Raw genomic sequence first — 23,143 nt, 5'->3', positions numbered from 1 at the left:
TCCATGATTGATAAAATAATTAATATTCATATCAGTTTACAAAGTTTTTTTGTTTAAAACAAGTCTGTGATTTAACTAATACAAACAGTATTATCCCTCTTTTACAAGTGAAGAAACTAAGGTCCAAAGAAGTTAACATTCTGAAATGTTATTCACTAATGACATTGGTTTAGAATTGTTTTTCTTTGCTTTACCTTTTCTCAGTTTAAGTACTAGGACTATATTTATCTCATATCAGGAGTATGATTTCTTGTCTGTTATGATTTCACCTTAATCATTTTTGTTTAGTTAATTTTATTTTCTCTTTTCTCCTTTTTAATAAGATTGACTAAAGTTTAAAATTTAAGTGATCTCTTCAAAAAGCCTGGCTGAAGAATTATTAACTTTATAATCAATTTTATTTCCAATTTATCTATTTTTTTTAATTTTCAAGATTTCTTCTTTTGTGCATTTATTGGTCTACTTTTAATTGCACATACAATTCATTAATTCCCTATTTTTCTATTCCAATAAGCATATAAGAATTTCCTCAGAGGACTGCTTTAACTACATACTAGAAATTTTGGCATACTGTTTCATTATCATTGTCTTTCATGACTGTAGAGGGCAGGAACTCTGAAAAGGTATACTTAAGGATCAATATGATTGACTTAATCCTACAACAAGATATTAACTCAATAGAATTAAGATAATGATTCTCTGGGTTACATGTACTTAGTACTTAGTATAGTTCTACAAGTTGACACCTATTCTACAAGATTGACACCTGTGATGATGTACTTATAATGGAGTACATAAGAGCTAAGAGATCTGGGAGGAAGACAGACTCTGAGATAGAGAAGACAGAGGACTGGAAGCCAGATTCAAAGATAAAGGCCCTAGTGGTGGCTGTCCTGTCTCCTTCACTTCTCCACTAAGATCAAGGTCCATCTGAAAGTCCCCCAGAAAGCTAGCCCAGCCTCAGGAGGAGATTAGTTGTGAAGAGATAATAAAGACTTTGGACTTTATTCCTGACTATTCTTGTGGTGATTATTCTGCTGAGACCAAGGCTGGTCCCAAGGACCTCCAGAAAGCTAGCCTGGACATTACACATGACATTATTATTTTTATGATTTATTCTTTGGCCCACTTACTACTTAGAATTTCATTAGCAAGTACAATTTAGATATAAGCCTTTTCTTTGTGCTCCCAGGATTGAACACTATTTTTATTGCATTGTAGTCTATTACTGCTTTTTTTATATTTATTTGCAATTCTCTGTGCCTTATATGATCTCTTTTTGCAAAGGCTACCTATGTGGAAAAAATGTATACCTTAACATCCCCATTTTATCAGAAATACGTCATATACCTTTCACAAATATGGCAGAGGAATGAATTCTTAAGCAAGTAAGGAACAGAAGCAATTATAAAATACAAAATAGTTAATCTCGATGCCACAAAATCAACTTGATCAAATCAAATAATCACATGACAAATTAATGGAGCTAGGATAAAGAGGATATCTTGAAAAAGTTCTTTATATTAAATTCTCCAATGTCCCTGTCCTCAAAGAAATTGCAACCTAATGAGGGAGCACATGAATGTAATGGAATATATGTGCTGTAAGAAACAATGAAATTATTAAATACAGAAAAGCATCAACTGATACAAAGTAAAGTAAATAGAGCAAGGCAAATATTATACATAAAGACAATTACCACCCCACAATAAAAACTGAATGCTACAAAATTACAATAGTCAAGTTGGGTCCCAAGGAAGGAAAATGAGAATACATTTCCATTTGTTTCTTTATAGAAGTGAGGAATCCTGGGTTTGAAACACTGTTTATAATGAGTATCACTCTTTATCAATATGTTGAATGATTTTGCCAAAAATTTTCCTCCATCTTTTTGTATTCTTTCATATAAGGGAGAATTCTCTGGGATGAAATGTGGGGAAAAATACAGTAGAAAAAGTAGGTGGCATAAAAACAAAAGATAGTATCTTAATTGTGACCCATGGAGAGACTTGGATTGTCTTATAATCAAAAGAGGAGCATTTGATTCATGACAAAATCCCTTATTCTGAAAACATTCAGCCAGAAATCTCCCCAGGAAAGCATCTGAGTAATTATCATGCTGTTCAATGTCTATAGACGCACTATTACATCACAACTTACTTTGCTGACACTTTAATTTCCCTATATTTCTTCCCTATGCAAGAAAACTTTTATTACAAAAATACTTAGCCCATACTCTCAGTCAATTAAACTAATAACATTCCAAATATGAATCACTTGATTGAAACACTCTATTCTCAACAAAGAATGGCTATTTTCAGGAATATATACAAAGAAACTAAACAAAACAGGTTTCTTTTTGAGTGAAGCCTTAAAAAGAAATCTTCAATACATCGAACCTACTCAAAAGGACAAATTAATATAAAACCAGATTTAAGAGACAATTACAAATTAGGTTTCCATCAAAAAAAAGTGTTTGTCTTCCCACTCCAAAATATCTTTTACACAGCTCTCAAGATGACACAGATTGGACCGTGGCATATATCTACTTGAAAAACTCCTGTGGTCCATTATTATCCCCAAGTATTCAATTAAAGCCAGTTAAAGCTCTTCATAAACTAACTCATCTACCTTTTCAAGTTTGTTTTAGGGTTTTCTCAATCACAAAGCCAAAAATCCCCACAACTTCTCCAAAACAAAGCATATTACCAAAGATAAAGTAACTTCAGACATATCCATGGTCTAGGACACTCAAAATACAAAAGAAGGTTAAAAAAAAAAAACCCAGGAACCTATACTCAGTAACTCTGAGGTGCTCAACAAACCTCCCTCACCTCCCATACTATCAAAAACAAGGCTGCACTTAACCTACACATTAAGCCTACTTGATGCACCCACATCCCCTGTCCCTTTTTCCAGTGCTATAAAGCCCCAATTCAAGGCTGCTGGAGGCTGCAACCCAGAACACTAAAGCTACAAAGTCTGATCTGCTAGTACTAGGGAAAGCAGGCTCTGAATTGCCTGGGCCAGCCTTGAGAACTGAGGAACAGAGGGAGTGAAATCACCCTCCAGGACAGAGCACTATGCATGTGGTAGGCTGTGGAGCATTCTACTAAACCTAAGAACCATCCAACATTCAGCTGGGACCATTCCTAACACTTAACTGTGAGTTAGGGCAGAGACCAAGACTGGGGATATGAATTCCCTTGAATGGCAGGGGACTCTGAGATCCAGTCCCCAAGGAAACCATAATCAGAGAGGGAGGGAGTCAGAAAGTGAGTGATAAGAAAACAAATTGAGGGGTGGGGGGGAAACATGGAAAAGTACCAAAGATTTCAGGAAGAAAACTCAAAAGACTTTGAACATAAATAAATCCACAGGAAAAACAGTAATATCAGAATGAAATATGTCCTGTAAATATAATGAGTTCAGGCATCTATGAATAATCACTACAAAATAAAGGATAATGTTCCTATACTTGATGAGACAGAAGACTCTGTGGAATTTGAGGACACAGAATCACAACATACTGTTCCTGAGTGATTTTAAAAAAGAAATGAGAGTTATGAAAGAAAAAATTATGTCCTCAACAGCAAAATAACAAACAGAAGAGGAAAAACTTGAATCTCCAATGCCAAGCCTCACCAAAGAAACAAAGGAGAGAACAGTTTAGGAATGCAAAATACTATACACTGAAATGAAGGACAACTAAAAAATGAGAAGCAAAAACCAATGACATTAAAAGAAAATATGCTCACTATGCAAGCAAAACAAACTGAACTTGAAGACAGGATGTGCAGAGACAACCTAACGATCATAAGTCTACCAAAGGAACATACACACACACACATTTTTTATAATGAACTACTTCTAACTTCTAAACATGAAAAATGAAATGCCATTTGAAAGAATTAACAAATCACTGCCAGAAAAAACATGAAAACAAAAAACCCCAAGCTCCAAGCTTATTATACATGATTTTCTTTTATTTGCTTTAAGCTTCAGGCTCACTGACCTTCTTGCTGCTCTTCACACAAGACATTCCATCAAACCATCATTGTTCCTTTAAACAGACTGCCTACCATACCTGGGATTCATTCTCTTGTCACCTCTGCCTTTTTGAATCTGTTTTTGCCAAACTTAAACTTAAGTATCACTTTCTACAAATGGATATTCTTTTTCCCCCAAATGCTAGTTCTCCTGAAATTATGCATGTATGTGTTGTTTCCCACCAAAAAATCTAAAATCATCGAGAACAATGAGCATTTCCTTTTAGTTTATGTATTCCTGGCACTGGCATATAACACAGTAAAGCACTTAATAAAAGCTTGATAATTGACTGAATTATTCAAAACTTTATATTATCCTCACATTATTCTCTATTCCATTGGTCTAGCATTAGGTAAAGCTTATTATTAAGATTTGCAAGGTTTTATATAGATCTTTTGATCCTCACAACAACCCTGTTCATTTGGGTGCTATTCTTATACCTGCTTAACAGATGAGAAAATTAAGGTTAAGAACATTAAATGACTTACCTGAGATTACACAACTGCCGAGTATCTGAGGCAGGCTCTGAACTGTTTTCTTAACTCCAAGTCTTTCCCCACCATTGGTAAAAGGGAAAAAGCAATGAAACTGTCAGAATTCTGAAATCTACCCAACAATGAACATTTGAGTGATGAAAATGACAGAAACTTTTGGAAGGGAAAAAAAATCACGTATTTAAATTCCTGGAAAGAAACTATGTCTCAGAGCATAAACTCTAGACATCAGAAATCTAAAAGGGAATCAGAGTGAGGATGGATGAGAGGCTTTAAAAATAAATTCTAACGGTATATCCATATATAATATCCCTAAGGAAAAAATGAGGAATATCCTCAGAAACTATGGCAAGAAGTTTGTAATAAGATCTTCATTTTCAAAGGTCAAGTAGAGGTTTGGAAGGAAGAACATACAACCAAAAATAATATACAAAAGGAAACAGAATTATAATAAGCAAGACAGAGAAGCTAAAATCCAAGATCATTTGAGACATATGTAGAAAAATGTTAAGGACATCATAAAAACAGCCTTCACTTCCACAAACATCTATTAAGTATCTATTTTGTTAACAAAGAAGGCTAGGCTGGGTATAACTTTTTTCTCTCTTTTCCATGATTGTCTCCCAAGCCTTGGATCTATGATTTTCAGAATAATATTATAGCAGACACCAGACTGTAAGAAGTTCCATGATTCCAGGAATTATGTCACAGTTAACAAAAAGATCAGGAAAAGAATTCTGACTCTTTTCTCCCTTCAAATATTATCAATAGGGAAATGAATCTCAAGTTACCCAAGGAAAACTCCATATATCAGCTTAAGTTCTACTGCTTCCCTTTCCCTCTCCCCTGGATACTGAAAGCATTGTTTCTCCTTAAATTTTCCTTTATTTTATCTTTTCCTGACTCCTTCTCTGTAAATATCCAGGATCCTGTTTCTATATCTACAAGATCTCAAATTCATCTTTTTCTTTCCACTCTCACAGTCACATCATAATTTGGATTCTCTCTGAATTATTTATTGCAAAAGCCTACCAACCAGTCTCCCTCTCCAAAACCATACTCCACTGAACTCCCAAAATGTTCCCTCCCTCCCTTACTTGGAGATTGGCTAATGTCATTATTCTTTTCAATAAATTCCAGTAGCCATCACCTGCATACTTAAAATTCCTCTGCTTTTCTTTGTTTTTCATACCTGGTCCCAACTTACCTTTATAGTATCATTACACATTATCCTCTCTATTTTCCTATCCCCTCCCATGAAAGTTACATGGCCTTTTTTTAGTTCTTTATATATGACACTCCACCTACCATCTCCCTCTTTTTCAACAGAATGTCTACTACACCTGTGATCCATTTTTACCTTTTTTTCTTAAAATGGCTAATTCCCTTCAAGACTCAATTAAAATACCATTTTCTATATAAAGCTTTTCATGATCCACCTAGCTGTTAGTGCCTCACTATCTCTCTCCTAGATTACATTGTCTTTATATACTTTATATACTATATGTGTATATAAATACATAAGTACATATTTATGTATAGATAGATAGATAGATAGATAGATAGATAGATAGATAGATAGATAGATAATAGGCATGTTTTTGTCACCCAATAGATTATAAACTTCATAAGGGCAGGGCTATTTCACTTTTTTATTTGTACAGTCAGTCCTCATTGATTAATTTATGCTGGTAGAGAAGACATATCTATGAATTTTGAAGATGACAAACTTAAAAGAGACAGCTAATCTTTTGGAAAACAATTAGGATTCAAAATTTTTTCACAAGGTCAAATCCAAATTAAATTTAACAGAGATAAAATATAAAGTCTATCTAGGTTTAAAAATTGAATTTTTAAAGATATGATAGAACACACCTGGCTTAACTGTCATTTGTATAGATAGGATGTTATAGATAGGATGTTTTACACTAGTTCCAAAGTAAAAGTGAACCAAGACTATGACAAAATTTAGGCTAGAGACTAGACCTGTGATTTTATGAGTATGGGAAACTCCTATGTGAGGAAAAGCCTTCTACCAATGCAGCTTGGCATCTTCTCCACAATTTCTTGGTTTAGCATTTCCTAGCGCATTGAAAAGTAAAGAAGTTATTTGCCCAGGGTCAGTCATATAGCTTGTACATGTCAGCATTGGAATCCAAATCTTCCTGACAAATGTCGTGGCTTAAGTCCTAATATAGACTCAAGATAATTTAACAGAATAAAATCCAGATTAAGGGGAATAAACAGTACATTGTGCTTTTCTATGGTGAAAAATACAGATTCTAATAAAAAATACCATATTCCATTTTTTTAAGCTTCAGATTAAGGTAGACACTGAAACTTAACAATCTGTCTAAAAGTGGGCAACCACTTCTCTAGTAAAGGGGCCAGAGGCCAGATTACTTTAGAAAGGACATGAATAAAGATGTTTCAATTAAAGTAAAGAAATGTTATTTAAGACCAATGGGTAGCAGGTTACAAGGAAGCAAATATTTCTTATTCAATAAAATACAAAAAAATCCAGCAATGCAAAGAGTGTCTATGTTAAAATAGTGAATGGAAATATGGAAGCAACAACTGGAAGAGAATTTCCTATTCAAATATTCTAAAATAACTAGAAACTGATTTTAATTAAGTGCTAAGGGGCATTTTTAAAAAGGAAAAATCATTTAAGCTTTACTGGAAAAAAATGTCAAGCAAAAACTTCCTTAAAATTCTTCTTCCATTCCCCTCCAAAAGGTATAATAGAGCAACAATTTACAGTAATGCATGTCACCTCTCATAGATCAAAGCATAAACAGGACAATTATGTCAAATATATTTTCTTTCTCCAGTCACACTAAATTGAAGCTACTCTTGAAGGAAATCAGAATATTATCTAGAGGTGATACAAATATTTACTAGTTAAAGAAGTCATTAACAATTAGGTGCTTTTTCTGAATTTGGGAATGAATCAAATGAATTAAAGCATAGCAGATCAATATATTAAACATACTGAAAGCAAGAGACTACAAGCAATGAGTGCAATCCATCACCAGTCACAATGGACACATTCGGCTCCATGGCCTCTTCCTCTTCCAAACACACAGCTGAAAAATGATGCTAATAACGGAAACCATCCAGGCTTTCTGCCACTGATCTAGCCCATAACAGAAGAACAAAACAACAACATAATTAACTGTGTATGAGGTGGCTCTAAAATATCAGATTTCAAAGGAAGATGATTAAAGTAGAAAGGGATATGCATATTAGAGTAATAGTAATTACATGTATATTCTATTCATTATTTGTGATAAGCATTCCTGTTACCCTGAGTCAGTATCATGCCTGATGAGCCAAGAAGGCTTCAGTTTAAGCAGATGTGATTAAACAAAAAGCACAATAAATATTAGGAATATTTGGCGCTTGATTTCAGTATGAAACATATTAAGCAGGTACTCTGCAAGTTGTTTAATAATTCATTTCTCTTTAGTCACTCAAAATGTCTTTCATAACATCATGATCAGACAGATTCCTTAAAAAAAAAAATAAAAATGAATGCATGCATAAAACCCTGACAGCCTTCCTTCACATTTTTCTTTATACAAGGGGGAAGTTAGGCAAAGAGGAACTGATATTTTTAAGGTAATAAAAATGAAGTCTTTGGTGTATTTAAGAATACAGCAGAATCTCACAAATTAAGGGGAAAGTCTATATTAATTTGTGAGGACCATAATAGCATATTTTAATTAAAATTGAATTTTGTTACTGACAATTGCATTTAACTAAAAGCAATATAGCAATAGTTTTGGTATAGGTTCTTACACACTACATCTGCAAATAGTCAATGACCATTTTGTTGTTTTGTACTGTTGTTTCAATCATGTTCAATACTTCATGACCCCATTTGGAGGTTTCTTGACAAAGATACTGGAGTAGTTTGCCCATATTCTTCTCCAGCTCATTTTATAAATGAGGAAACTGAGGCAAATAGAGTTAAATAACTTGACAGTAACAGTGTCTGAAGCTGGAATTGAAATGCTAAGTATGAGTCAAAGCTAAGTGTTCTAGTTACTGTACCACCTAGCTATCTAAAAGGAAAAAAAAAAAAAAAGAAAAAGTAAATGTTTCTGGCTGATTTAGAATCCAAGGTCTTTTTTCTTTTTTCTTATTGTTAATTGAAAATTATAACCAGGACACAAAGGAAACCTACCTCAAAAACCATTTAAGTGCATACTATGTGTTGTCAGGCAAGGTGCAAAGCCCTGGGAATAAAAAGAAAGGCAAAAATCTCCTAGCTCTCCAGAAGTTCCCAATCTAATGGAGGAACACATGCTAAGCAGTTGAAGGGTCCTGGAGGGAAAGAGATAAGAAAAGAAAGCCAAGATGAAGTCCAAAGAAGAGCAGCCAGGTAGGATATGAAAAGATAGTTCCCCAACCTCTTTAAAAGGAGAATCTGGAAAGAACTTTCTAGCATTCACCTCTCTAATTGTGAAGGGGGGGAGGTCTTCTCAGGGGAAAGGGAACTTTCAGGATTTATGCGCTCTTGCAGGTGGTAAGATTGCTAAGAGTATGATGAAGTCTAGAAGAGTGTACTCAGTGGAAAACAGTGCAAAGTTATTCTTAATTACCTTATCAACTATATGTAAAGAGATGTTTCTAAAATACTTGAAAATAATCTGTTCCTTTCCATAGTTTACAAGCTGATATAAACCAATTTGTAGAATCTGTTTTTAAAAACTGGAAATGCTAAACAAAGGTAAATATCAGTTCCCACTTTCCCCTAAATCACTCTATTATAATGCTAAACACTATGATTTTCCTCTACAAACATTTCTATTACTTAAGCCTACTGTCTATGAACTGGATTGGGTTAGTTATCTCCATTTTTGAAGCTGGAAAAAAAACCCCAAAAAACTATAATCAAATACCAAGTTAGCAAAAGACTAGAATTCCAGCCATCACAAAATTACTCAACCTTTTGCCACTGGCTAACAGTACACAAAACAATTCATTCTAATTCTGGATATTTTTCGTAACATGATATAGATACTATTAACCTCTATTTTTTTTAATTCCACCCTGATGATGCTTCTTTGATGCCCTACTTGCTAAGATAAGCCATCTGAATCATCTGGACTTCTTTTATAAGCAAGAGGGAAAAAAATCAGACCAAAAATAACTGCACCAGACTCCTCTGTGTGAGCAGTGATACAAGCTCTGAATCACCCTAACCAATCCTCCAGACCCTAAGCCATTTCTACATGGAATAAGTCATCATTTGAACTTCTAAGTCACAGACCAATACTCAGATCCTAAGCCATTTATACACTGGGTAAGAACTTTCAATTCACATCTTAGAAAAGCAAACAGTATAAGAAAAAAAAAACTTTTGAAAAGAAACTATAATCAAATTGTTTGCCATCCTGGGGAGGAGGGGAGAGAGAGGAGAAAATCTAGAACTCAAAATTTTAAATGAATGTTAAAACTTGTCTTTAGATGTAATTGGAAAAAAAAATCTATTAAAAAATAAAAAGAAACCATGCCACTGTCACTGCCCTTACATATACTCAAAACTTCTTGCTTGTTAAGCAACTGAAAGTATTCTTCGCCTTTCCCTTTATCCATTGCAGAATGTGAATTTCCCTATTTAAACTTACCTGTTCCCCCTCATCCAAGTAGCGATCATGTATCCCTTCAGTTCCCACCTTTTTTCAATCAAAAAATATTTATGAAATAGCATTTACTACATGCCAGGCAATGCTAGACACTGAGAATTCAAGAGTAAAAAAAAATCCCTGTTCACAAAGAACTTAAATACAAATAAAGAAGATGAGAATAATATATAAATATAGAGGGTCAAGATAAAAACAATAAGTACAAATAAATACAAAGTAGTTAAATACAAGGCCATTTGGAAGGGAGGGCACCAGCCAGTTGGGATGATAAGAAAATGTTTCTTGTAGAAGATGGTGCATTTTGAAAGGGATTATATTATGTTATGGGGTGAGAGTGAAGAAAAGGTAGGTTTCTGGCATGTAGTACGGCCAGCCCCAAGTCACAGAGATGGAAGATGGGATGTTACTTGTGACGAACAAGAAAAAGGTTATTTTGGATGGATGGCAAACCATAGAAATGGGAAGTAATTTCCCACATAGCTGGAAAGATACATTGGGGACCATGTAATCAAGGGATTTAAAAGCTAAAAGTTTAATTTTTTATCCTCTAGGCAACAAAGAATCACTGGAATGACTAAGAATGGGAATGTCATGATCAAGAAGCTGTGCTTTCTGAAAATTTCTGAGGGAAAAATGAATTCAGGGCAGGATAGTTTAAGTTGGGATGTCTCAGACATCCAGTTAGAAATGTACAAGCTCAAGAGAGATGGGATAAAGATGCTGACAAATTATAGTTAAACTCACATTGACTTAGGAGGTTACAGAAATAAAAGTGCAGAGGGGCTGGGACAGAACTCTGAGAAACACTTCTATTATAGGGGATAGCATGTCTCAAAACCAGCTAAGGAAACAAAAGGAGAAAGAAGTCAGACAGATAAGGAGAATCTGGAGCAAGCCATATAAAACACTTGAGAAGAAAAGTATACAGAAAGAGAGAATAGTAAACAAAATCAAAAGCAACAGAGAGGCTTAAATTTGGTATGATTTCCTCACTCAGAATTTAATTAAGAAAGTTTATCTTTTTTAAGAATTTAGAGCCCTTTTGGCATTTCACATTTTTCCATACTATTCTTAATAATATCCCCAGAATATATGTGGTGAAGATGGTGACACTTGTTAGCATTATTTTTAAGTAGAACTCTGTCCCCAAAACTATGGTGGATTTATAGATAGAGCAACCAAAAATCCATATTGCCTGGGTAATAGATCTTATCTTGCTGTCTGTATCTGCTGGATGTCTCATTTAATTTGTGCATCTTTCCTATGAAAAATGTATTTTTAAAGCCAAGAATGTATTTTAATTCCTAGGTGTTCATGTTGAAGGATAGCTTTTTTCCCCCTTCAATTACTGGTTATCTGACTTGAAACTGCCTTTACTGTAAATACTACATAATCCAAATTCCTTCAACTACTTTTCAGAAAATCAGTAAAGTCAAACTAAAAAGGAACAGAAAGAAGGTTCTTGTATTATCATTTGATCATTTGATAGATAAATCAATTAAGTATTCTTGACAATGTAATCTACAACTTCTTACTTACAGGCAATAATATAGAAGTAATCCCTCATTTCTCCTTTAGGCTAACTAAACCAGTTTAACGCTTCAAAGTTCAAAATATAATCTCATTATTACACTTCAGGTCCACTTAAAAATGTGAAGCTTAGACAGGAAAATGTATGTGTTATCCAGCCACAGAGTATATGAAAAGGCAGACTTTATAGAACATTAACCTAATTGCACATTTTCGATATTTTCATTTCTCTGGTGAGACTGAAAAAGAGTTAACACCTATATTCCTTATAATTTACCAAGTACTTTCTTATTTTAATAGTTTTTATTTACCAGATATATGCATGGGTAATTTTACAACATTGACAACTGCCAAACCTTTTGTTCTCATTTTTCCCCTCCTTCCCCCCCCTCCCATTTGGCAGGTTGGCCAATACATGTTAAATATGTTAGAGTATAAATTAAATACAATATATGTATACATCCAAATACTTTCTTGATAATAACCTAGACAGAAGAAGCAGCTATAATTCTCATTTTACAGGTGGAAAATTTAGATTTAATAACTGGCCCATGGTCACACAACCAAATTGGAAGAATCAGATCTCAAATTCCAAGTCTAGCACTTATAAATACTACATAAAGCAATATTATTCTCAACTGTTAGGTTTCTTTTTCCCTTTAGAGGGAATCCAGTTAACATTTGAGGAGAACAATCCCAAAGCAACAATTTAATTATTTTATTATTTCCTAGTTGCATTTTTCCAATGCCAAAAATATTGTGAAAAAAGCTTTTGAAAAAAAATCTATAAAAAAGAAATAATTTTTTAATTAAAAAAAAAAACTTTTGAACTCTGTTCCAGCAAAGAGCTAACAAAAAAAGGGGGGGGAAGGATGGGAGGTGAGAAATGAATAGGGTTTAGCTATAGCAAAATTGGCTTTCAGAATAGTAAAAAAAATTTATGGTAAAATAAGCCCTATCCTCCTGGCAGTTAAAGTCACAACATATCAGATCTCATATGATTCTATTCCAAATCCATGCTTTGGGATGAAAATCTGGTACAATGCAAACAAAGAGGGATAAACATGGAGACCTGAAATTGGATGAACATGGAACCAGACTCTGAATCCTTGTCAGGTCTTTTACATTATGTGGGATCCCAGTTAACTTTCTGGGCCTCAGTAAAGTGAGGGAAGGGAGTTGGATTGTGATGGTCCCTTTAAATCTTAGATTTTTGATACAATAATCCTAAATCTTAAATAATCTATTCTAATATACTCCAGTTCCTTTTTCAGCCTTAAATCTGCCCTTTCTTAGTCTTTATTACTTCACTAAACTTCTTTGAATACAAGAAGGGACTGGAGGACTGGAGATTAACAAACATTATCCTGATTTTCAAGTCCACAGACTATTGATCCTAGAAAAATTCTACAACTTTGTATAAAAGATGCTTGAGGAACATCTGGAAAAGAAAGGGATCACAAGAGTCAAGATCAAAATTAAATCAAACCCTACCAAGTTCATTTCCTTTTTTGACAGGTTTTTTAAACTGATGGGCAAGAAAATAATAGACAGTTTGTGGTTATTATTTGGTCGTTTCAGTCACATCGAACTTTTAATGACCCATGCAGGATTTTCAGGAAAAAGATGGCTTGCTATTTCCTTCTCCAGCTCATTTTACAGATGAGGATCTGAGGGACAGAGGGCCATGCATCTTGCCCAGAGTCACACAGCTAGAAGGATCTGAGGTCATATTTGAACTCAGGAAGATGAGTCTTTCTGACTTCCGGCCCTTCACACAGCATCCACTGCATCTCCTCCATAATTTTAAAAACCATATAAAAAAGATGGAAAGTTGTTGGCTAGTTGTTTTAGATAGATTCAAAACTGAATTTCTAGATTCAAATGCTAAATAATTAACAGACTCATCACAACTTGGAAGATCACCAAATGAGTGTCCTAGTATCAATGCTTGGCCCTGGGTTTTTCAACACTCCTAGCAAAGATTTTATCTAAGGCATGATTGTCATGCTTATGATATATGTAAATGATATAAAACTTAAACACAGCATGACAAAGAACAAAAACAATTTCACCAAGTAAAAATACTGGACCAAATTTATTAAGAGAATTTTAATAAAAAAAATAAAATCTCTAACTTAGTTTTAAAATTTTAATTATTTTTTTCAATTAGAAAGCATATATATTATCTCCCTCCACGTCCACCTTTTGTCATTACAAAAGTAAAAATATAAAGAGGACACTGACAGGTAATTTCTTCCTTTTTCCTCTAATTTATTTATGTCACCTTATAGAGCCACATCACTTATCAATAGAAGCTTAAGCAATGTGAGATGTTTGTTTGGATTTACTTTTTGTTTTCCTACAAACTATTTTCCAATTTTCCTAGAAATTTTTTGTCCAAAGGTAAGCAATTTTACTCTACTAGTTTAGTTGTTTAGTTCTATCAAACATTAGGCCACTCAGCACTTTTTTTCTGGTGTGTTGAATACCTAATTTGTTCTACTAATCAACCTCTTTGTTTCTTAACCAATATTATATGTTTTAATAATTATTGGTTTGTTGAAGAGTCTGAAATCTTGGACTCCTAATCAGCCTTACCCCTTTTTTCCTTATTTACCTTGAAATTCTTCACCTTTTGTCCCTTTAGGTGAATTTTATTTCTTTTCTAAGTCTAAAAGTAATTTGATAGTTTAATTTGTTGGGACACTGAATAAATTAATATTCTAATTTTATTAAACTGTGTTACTTTATCTATGAGTAATCAATATGTAAAATGTTATTTACGTATGTCTTTATTAATATTAATAGTTACTATAAGTTCCTTTAATTCTTTTTCAGTTTTCTTTTATATGTTGTCTTCCTCCTACAGGGCAAAGATTATCATTCTTTTTTATATCTGTATTCTCATTTCTTAACACAATGCCTGGCACATGTAGGTGTTTAATAAATGTTTATTAACTGATTGCAGTCATAGTCATCATGGGTATATGATAGTAAGCTGACTTTTAAGCATTTTATATTATCTATGGATATTTTAAATGTAACATCTCTTTCTATATCTCCCAGGATTTTGGTTTAAGAATTTGATCCAATTAATTTTCAGTGACTCTCTAATATTCTACAAGTATACCTCATGTCATTTGAAAAAGTAATAATTTTGTTTCTTCTTTGCCTATCAAGTTTTTTTTTTCTTTTTGATCCTGTTACTAGAGTTTCCAATTCTAGCATTATTCAAGTGGTAATTTTGACAGTGGACTTCCTTACTTTAACACCCTGGTCTAATTTAAAAAGGCTTCTTGTTTTACTCCATTACAAATAATGTTGGCCCTTGATTTTAAATATATACCAATTACCATCATTAAGAAAGAGTCTATTTATTTCTATGCTTCCTAGTGTTTTTAATAGAAATAGATACTATATTTTATTATAAGCTTTTTCTGCCTAGTCACATGATTTTGTTGTTCTTGTTATTAGGAGTAAATATTCTTACAGTTTTCCTAATGTTAAACCAAGTTTGCATTTTTTAAAAAAATACAAATTGAAGGAAGAGAATAGAAATAGAAAATCATAAGGATGAAAAAAGAAAAAAGAAAATTTATAAGCCTAGGGGGTCTAGTTGAGTGAAAAAGAACAGCAGGGAAACAAAAGCTGTTTGCATAAAGCACTTATTTAAACATATGCATGTCCCATAACCCTCTTTCTTTTTTTAAAAAGGAAACAAAAAGCAGAGAAAAAATTAAAATGGACACGATATTATTTATGAGCATATATGTGAATAAAATGGATTCATCTTCAAAATTGAAAATAGCAGAATATATTAGGAAACAGGATCCAGTGATATGTCTTTTTCTTTCCCTGCTAAGAAATAAATAATCCCACAATTAAGAAAATGAGCCAAAGGAAAAATGTATTATATTTCAATTGAATTCATAAAAGCAGAGATAGAAGAAACAATTAGATGTGACAATGGACTAGAAATGGGAGGTGAAAGAAAATGAGGAATCAAGTATTCCCAAACTTAAGATAAAAATCATTAAAGTCCAATTATAGCACAAAATAGCATGACTCAGTTGTGCAATATACTTTTGATTCAGTTGTACAATATATATTTTTATAGGAAACTTCAAGAAAAACTGAAATAAAAGTCCCTAGATTCACAAAAACCTCTTTTAAAATAACTTAGGCATAATTTGTTACTAAGGAATCCTAATTCTGGGTAAATGGATGTTAGTGTTCTCAACATAATATATCAACTATAATAATCATATAGTTATGATTATATAATCATAATAATAATCTATGTACATAGATATATAATTATATACTATATAATATATGATAATAGATATTATAATCATAATATTATCATAATATTCGAATAAGTTTGGAATATGGTACATTCTAGGGAAAAAGATAAGGAAATGAAAGATCTGTTTTGGATTTGCTAAGACTGAGAAGCCAAAGGAACACCTAGTTCAAGATTTCAAAAGCACAGCTGATAATGCAGACCTAGAGATGAAGAAACTAGGGATAGATATATGAAAATGGGAATCATCTTCACAGAAATGACAACTGAACCTGTGGGAGATGATGAGAGTATAAGGCAGAAAGAGAAGACGACCCAGGACAAACTTGGAAGTTAACTTGTGTTTAGCAGGTATTTCATGGATGAAGAACAAGGAGACTGTGGAGGTTCAAGTAAATAGAAAGAAAACAGAGAAAAATATACAATTAAAATAATAACCATGAATTTGAAAGTACTGAATTCACCCATAAAACGATAGCAGAAAGGATGTTTAAAAGAAATGAGTTTGAAACAGAGATTCAAGCAAATAAAAATAAAAGGCTAGACTAGAACTTGTGCACTTGAGGCACAAGTTGGTCCCTCAAGTGCACCCAAACAAGTATATGTAGCAATCACAATTTTTAAGCGAGAGAACAATAAAAATAGACAAGGTTAAAATAGATAAAATAGATAAATTAAAGCTACCAGAAGGACTCAAATAATATCAATGCTTAATGCATCACTTTTACCAATCAATTTCAGTTGACTTTTTTGAGTTAAATAGATCATGGTATAATTTGCAAAAATTGGTCATTTTGTTTCCTTTTTGCCTATTCTCATTTCTATTTTTTATTGGCATAGAATCTAAATACCTGAAGGTACAATTAACCCAATCACAGGGAGACTTACAAAACAAAATTAAAATTTAGGAAATTTCTATGAATCCCCTTCAGGACTAGACAAATTAATAAAGATAAGCAAGAATCCAATTAAAGACCTGAATAGAGGGGCAGTTAGATAGTGCAGTGGATCAAGCATCAGCCCTGAAGTCAGGAGGACCTGAGTTCAACTCTGGCCTCAGAAACTTAACAATTCCTAGCTGTGTGACCTGGGCAAGTCAACTGACCCCAATTACCTCAGGAAAAAAAATTTAAAAACCTGAAATCAAAATAAGTGTATTTTTTCAGTTAAGTTTTATACCCTAACAAAGACTCACCATGGAATAAAAATCTCATCAACACATAAAAAAAGCAGAAATACTAAATATATCTGTCACTAATCACAATGCAAATTTTTAAAAATCCACAGAAGGATGAATTAGGTACACAACCAAAAAAAAAAAAAAATACAAAGGAAGCAATAAATCTGACATGTCCCACTAGATATCAAAATAGAAACTCTCAAAATCAAAGAATACAATAGCAAAATTGAAAGATAAAAGATGAATTATAAGAAGTTAAAAGTAGGCACTATGATTTTTTTAAAACAAAGGAAAAACAAATGCCAAGTATAAAACATTTTGTTCAATTATACATCAACAGATAACAAATAAAATATGTTAAAATTTGTCTAGAATTCCTATATTAACAGAACAAAAAACTATGGGCATGCTGGGGGCAAATTCCCATTTCCATGAATTCATTACCAAAAGAAATGACCTCAAAAGTTAATGGATTTAAAAATTTGTTGTATCATGTGTTTTTTAAGATACCATTATAATATCAAGTATTTGCAAAAACAGAAAAAGTAATTTTTCCAGATACTTTATATGATAAGCTGATTTTTAAAATTATCTAAACCAGGACAAAACAAAGCAAAAAAAAAAATCATAGACCAATATGCATAATGAAAATCAAAGTAAAGTTTTTAAATAAAATATGAAAAGAAGCTATAACATATAACCCCCCAAAATATATACTTTGATTTATACCAAGATTGAAGGATTGATACAATATAAGGAAAGCAAAAGTTATAGAATACTATGATAAAAACTATAAAAACCACACAATCATATCAATAGATGCTGAAAAGATACATGATTCTGTTTGTTGTTGCTCTTATTTTTTAAAAGCAGAAAGCATAAGGGGAAAAATTGGCATTTCCTTAAAATTATAAGTAATATGATTACAGATCAGAGATGGCTCTGAAGATCTAATTTAACATTCTAAATCTCAAATTTTTATTAAGTGGAAATCTGAGCAAGAACTCAGGATGAAACTAAGAAGAATAGTGGGCTCCACTCAAAAGTGAAAAGCGTAACACAGAGTGCTGTAGCACAAAGATGAGACTAAATTCAGGATCTACTGCTAGAGAAAATCAAAAGGCAGAAGCTTGCCATTGCTGGATCTTTAGCTCAGTTGTCTCTATACCTACAACACTACTCAGCCCAAAAACTTATAAACAGGCAACTGGGGCAGGATGCCAGCATGTATATGGAGCCACCAAGCTGATCTAAATTAATATCCATCATTCTGCTTTCCACTTTTCCTATAATTTTCATCCAAGTTTATAAAGTCTTTCTCCCATCGTTTGTGTAAGAAAACTCACTTGAGGTTTTTAAGAATCCAATGTAACAGTGTTGGAGAGGAGGGAGAGGTGCTCTAGAGTTGTCTCTTATTCATAACATTAAGGAGATTTTTTGATTTCCCAAACTAGCTACTCCACACCTTGAGAATGGGTTCCCCCTGGTGATTCTGAGAGGATTTCAGGTTAAAGAATGTTTTATCTGTAAGAGCTTAGTTCAGCACTTTATACTTTTATTAAATCACACATACACATACCTGCTGAGAATAATAGCATGCAATCATAACATAGCATTAAAAATTAAACACATTTTGAAATTACCTTTTTTAGTATTTGGGGAAAAATACTATTATGTAGAAAAAAGAAGAAATTGCCTTTTCAAAACTAAAATAATTTAAAATATTTCAGTTTTTAAGACAGGTATCAGTGAAATCTTATGACAATTATTTACTTGTGATTTGGTAAAAATCATTCTTGTAACAGGCTAAAAATAAATCTTTGCTAGAAAATCATACAAAAATGTTTTCTCATATGTAGAAGATCCTTTAAAAGAGAGGCTTTAATCAGGATGGTTATATTTCAAATAGATAAAATCCATCATCCAAACCATTTTCTAAATCATTCGCCAAAAGTTCTTTTATAGATTACTCTATGGAGGACTTTCCCAAAATAAATCAACTGAATTCACTGTACAACTTAATTCCCAGCATTTCAGATTTAGAATCTTACTCTTTATAACCAAAAGCTGAGAGCTTGTGAATTGAGCATTTTACTATTTTTACATTCAAAGATACTCTGTTCACTTCAAAACAGTCAACTAAAACAGGTTTTTGTAATTGAGATCACAAAATCAAATCTGATCATTCTTTGATTTTTTAATTATCCAGAAATATGAGAATTGAGAAAAAACTCAAAATAATGTATAGATTTTTATGTCTTCTCTTTTTTCCTCTTTCTGTTTAATAATTATTTAAGTGAAATTGATAACACAGAACTATTACTTGACATACTAATAATGACTTGACACGTAAAAGGTAATTCTCTGTCACATAAATACAATACCGAACACAAAAATAGACATTCTAATATAAGAATGTTTAAGGAAGATTAGATGATGAAGGAATTATTTCACAATCATCTCTGTCCCCCAAAGACCTGATGTTTATATAATTTTGCTTTACAGCATTCTAGTACTTTATTGAATCAAAAATTCAATACATTTTATAGATGTTAAATTAAGTCTAAAATCAGTTTTAATTATATTAATTTTACATGAGTAAGCTGAAATAACACATAATATAACCCTGTGACAAAGTACAAAGACAATGATGGGCTAATTTTAGAATCCCAAATATTCAGGCTACAATTGTCTGAATTTTTAAATACAGAATTGTGATAAGGATAAACTTTTCAAAACGGAAAGATAAAGTGGTACAATAGAAAGATAGACATGGAGTGAAGAAAACCTACATTCGTTTCTAGTCTCAGGCATCTACCTCCCAAAGATATTGTGAGAATGAGAGAAGGTAATCCTAAAGTGCTTTATAAACATTAAAACACTATATAAATATTATTGTTATGATGAACTAATTTTTAATATTATCCCTCAAGTCCTCAATACTCAGGAGTAATCTTAACTCTAAATATTACTATTAGATTTTCCATATTTTTGGCATGCTCCTGATTACTTATATATGAAGAAGGAAAAAGTAAAAGGTTAAAACTTGAGATGAAATCTTTAAAAGAATTATATGCTCTTTGGAAGTGAGTGATTTTTCTCATGCTAAATATGACTTCAAGATCCCATAATTTGAACATTAAAGCCTTGAATGAAAGTGTATGCAAAGGCAACAGGTTTCTTCTTCAAATTCTTCAGATTAAAAGAACTGACAAACTGCAGAACTAAAAAGAAATACATTATAATAACTTGCTTCCGCATAGCTTTCCACTTCAATATATTCTGAGTCTTTAAAAAAGAGAGTAAATTCTTACTAACAACTTTAGCTAAATTGCAAGATACTAAATAACCCCACATAAAGCATCAACATTTCTATGTACTACCAACAAAGTCCAGCAGCATGAGATAAAAAGAGAAATTCCACTTAAAATAACAATAAACGATATAAAATACTCGGGAGTCAAACTGCCAAGAGAAACCCGGGAATTGTATGAACACTAAAAAACTTTTCACACAAATAATGACAGATCTAAATGGAAAAATATTAATTACTCATAGGTAGCATACAATAAAATATACAATATATATAATAAGTATGACACTTCTAATTAAATTAACTTATCTATCTAAATTGATCAGTGCCATACTATGAAAAATTATTTTATAGAGTGAAAAAACCCAATAACAAAATTCATCTGGAAGAACAAAATCTCTATCAAGAAAGTCAACGGAGGAAAAAATGCAAAAGAAGGCACTCTAATCATACCAGATTTCCATAAAATAGTAATTATAAAAAAAAAAATTTAGTACTGGCAAAGAAATACAGTGATGGATCCATGGAATAGATTAGATACGAATTATATTATAGTAAATGACCATAGTAATCTAATATATGATGAACCCCAAATTCCAAGCTTTTGGAACAAAAATTCATTACTTAACAAGAACTGCTGAAAAAATATAAAAAGAGCGTGGAAGAAATTAAGTATAGACCAATATCTCACATTATATACAAAGATAGCTCAAAATGGGTACATGATTTACACATAAAGGATGATGCCATAAGCAAATTAATAAATAATTAATAAATCTGTCAGATTTATGGATAAAGGGAAAATTTTCAGATCAAAGAAAAAAGAGCATTGCGAAATGCAAAAAAAAGATATTTTTGAATATATAAAATTTAAAAAGTTTTCAACAAACAAACCAATGCTATCAAAATTATTTAAAAAGGAGGAAATGCGTGGGTAGGAAGAGGAATTTCCAATAAATATCTTTGATAAAGGCCTTATTTTTCAAATATATACTTTTGAGTCAAATTTATAAAAATACAAGTCATTCCCCAATTGACAAAATGGTAGGGGATATGAACAGCCAGTTTTCAATTAAGGGAATCAAAGCTAGTTAGCTAACTATCTACCGATCTGTCTGTCTATCTATATCTATTTAAATAACAAAATGTTCTAAATAATTATTGATTAGAGAAATGCAAAAATAAAGCAACTCTGAGGTGTCCTCACACCTATCAAATTGGTATTACTATGACCAAAAAAATGAAAATGATTGATATTAGAGGGCATATGGGAAAATTCGGACACTGCTGGTGGAGCTGTGAACTGAACCAACCATTCTGGAAAGCAATTTGGATTATGTCCAAAGAGTTATGAAATTGTGCATATCCTTTGATCTAGCAATGCCACAGTTAAGTCTACATGCCAAAAACATCCAAAAAAAAATGAAAATGTATTCATTTTTACAAAAATATTTACAGCAGTTTTTTTTTGTAGTAGCTAAGAATTAGAAATCAAAGGGATACCTACTAGTTGGGGAATGGACAAACAAGCTGTAGTATATGATTATAATGGAATATTGCTATATTTAAGAAATGACAAAAAGGATGATTTCAGAAAAACCTGGAAAAACTTACATGAAGTAATGCATAGTGAAGTGAATGGAACCAGAACATTGAACATAGTAATGGCAATATTCTTTAACAAATAACTTGAATAACTTAGCTATTCTCTGCAATACAATGATCCAAGACATTCTCAAGGACTCATGAAGCATTCTATCCACTTCTAGAGAAAGAATTGACATTATTTGAATACAGACTGACATATGCTATTTTCCACCTTTTTTCTTCATTTTTTCCCTTTTAATTGAATCTTCTTATACAAAATGACTACGGTGGAAATATTTTACATAACTGCACATGTAATATCTATATCTGATTTCTTATCATCTCAGAGAAGGGAGAAAGGAGAGAGTTTAGGAAAGGGAGATAAAAAGATTAAATTTAACTAGGATGGAGAGGCAGGGCATAAACTAAGTTCCAGAAGGCTATAAAACAGTGCAAACCTTTGATCCAATAATACCACTGCTAGCACTATATCCCAAAAAGATCAAAGAAAAAGGAAAAAGACTATCTGTACAAATATAGTTAAATCAGTTCTTTTAGTATTAACAAAAAATTGGAAATTAGGGGGCTGCCTATTAATTGGAGAATGGCTAAACAAGTTATGGTATATTATTGTAATAGATTATTACTGTGCTATAAGACAATTCCAAAGATTAAAAATTATCATCATGAAAACTGGCATCCATCTTCAAAGAAAGAAATAATGGGAGTCTGAATGAAGATCAAAACATACTATTTTTCACTTTCCTTATTTTGTGGGGTTTTTTCCTTTTGGTTCTCTATTTTTATTTCACAACATGATCTATATCAAAGTGCTTACTATCTCAAAGAAGGGGGGAAGGTGAGAAAAAACTTGGAACTTAAATTTTTTTTTAAATTATATGCAGCTGTGGAATTTTTTTTTAAATATAAGCATCCTTCCTAACTGATCTTTAACTGAAATTTTTCTATTTTTCTTGTAGGTATAACTGTCTCATTCTTAACTCCTCTTTCCTTCAACTTCTA

At 32.2% G+C, this 23,143-nt stretch overlaps 1 protein-coding gene across 5 annotated transcripts in view; it reads right to left on the bottom strand.

Moving 5' to 3' along the window:
- L3MBTL4 (L3MBTL histone methyl-lysine binding protein 4) overlaps window positions 1-23,143 on the bottom strand; it is a 506,551-nt gene that overhangs the window by 415,158 nt on the left and 68,250 nt on the right. Inside the window, exon 1 of one of the 5 annotated variants that reach the window (XM_074275371.1) lies at window positions 4,539-4,659. The exons of the other annotated variants lie outside the window; for them this stretch is intronic. The gene's annotated coding sequence lies outside the window, so the exon portion shown is untranslated. Of the gene's footprint in view, window positions 1-4,538; window positions 4,660-23,143 lie in introns of those variants that run through there. 5 annotated transcript variants of the gene reach the window in all.

The sequence above is a fragment of the Sminthopsis crassicaudata genome, chromosome 1 (genome assembly GCF_048593235.1).
Source record: "Sminthopsis crassicaudata isolate SCR6 chromosome 1, ASM4859323v1, whole genome shotgun sequence".
Taxonomy (NCBI): Eukaryota; Metazoa; Chordata; class Mammalia; order Dasyuromorphia; family Dasyuridae; genus Sminthopsis; species Sminthopsis crassicaudata.
The sequence above is the reverse complement of the archived record's forward strand: the minus strand, read 5'-3'. Positions and strand labels throughout refer to the sequence as shown.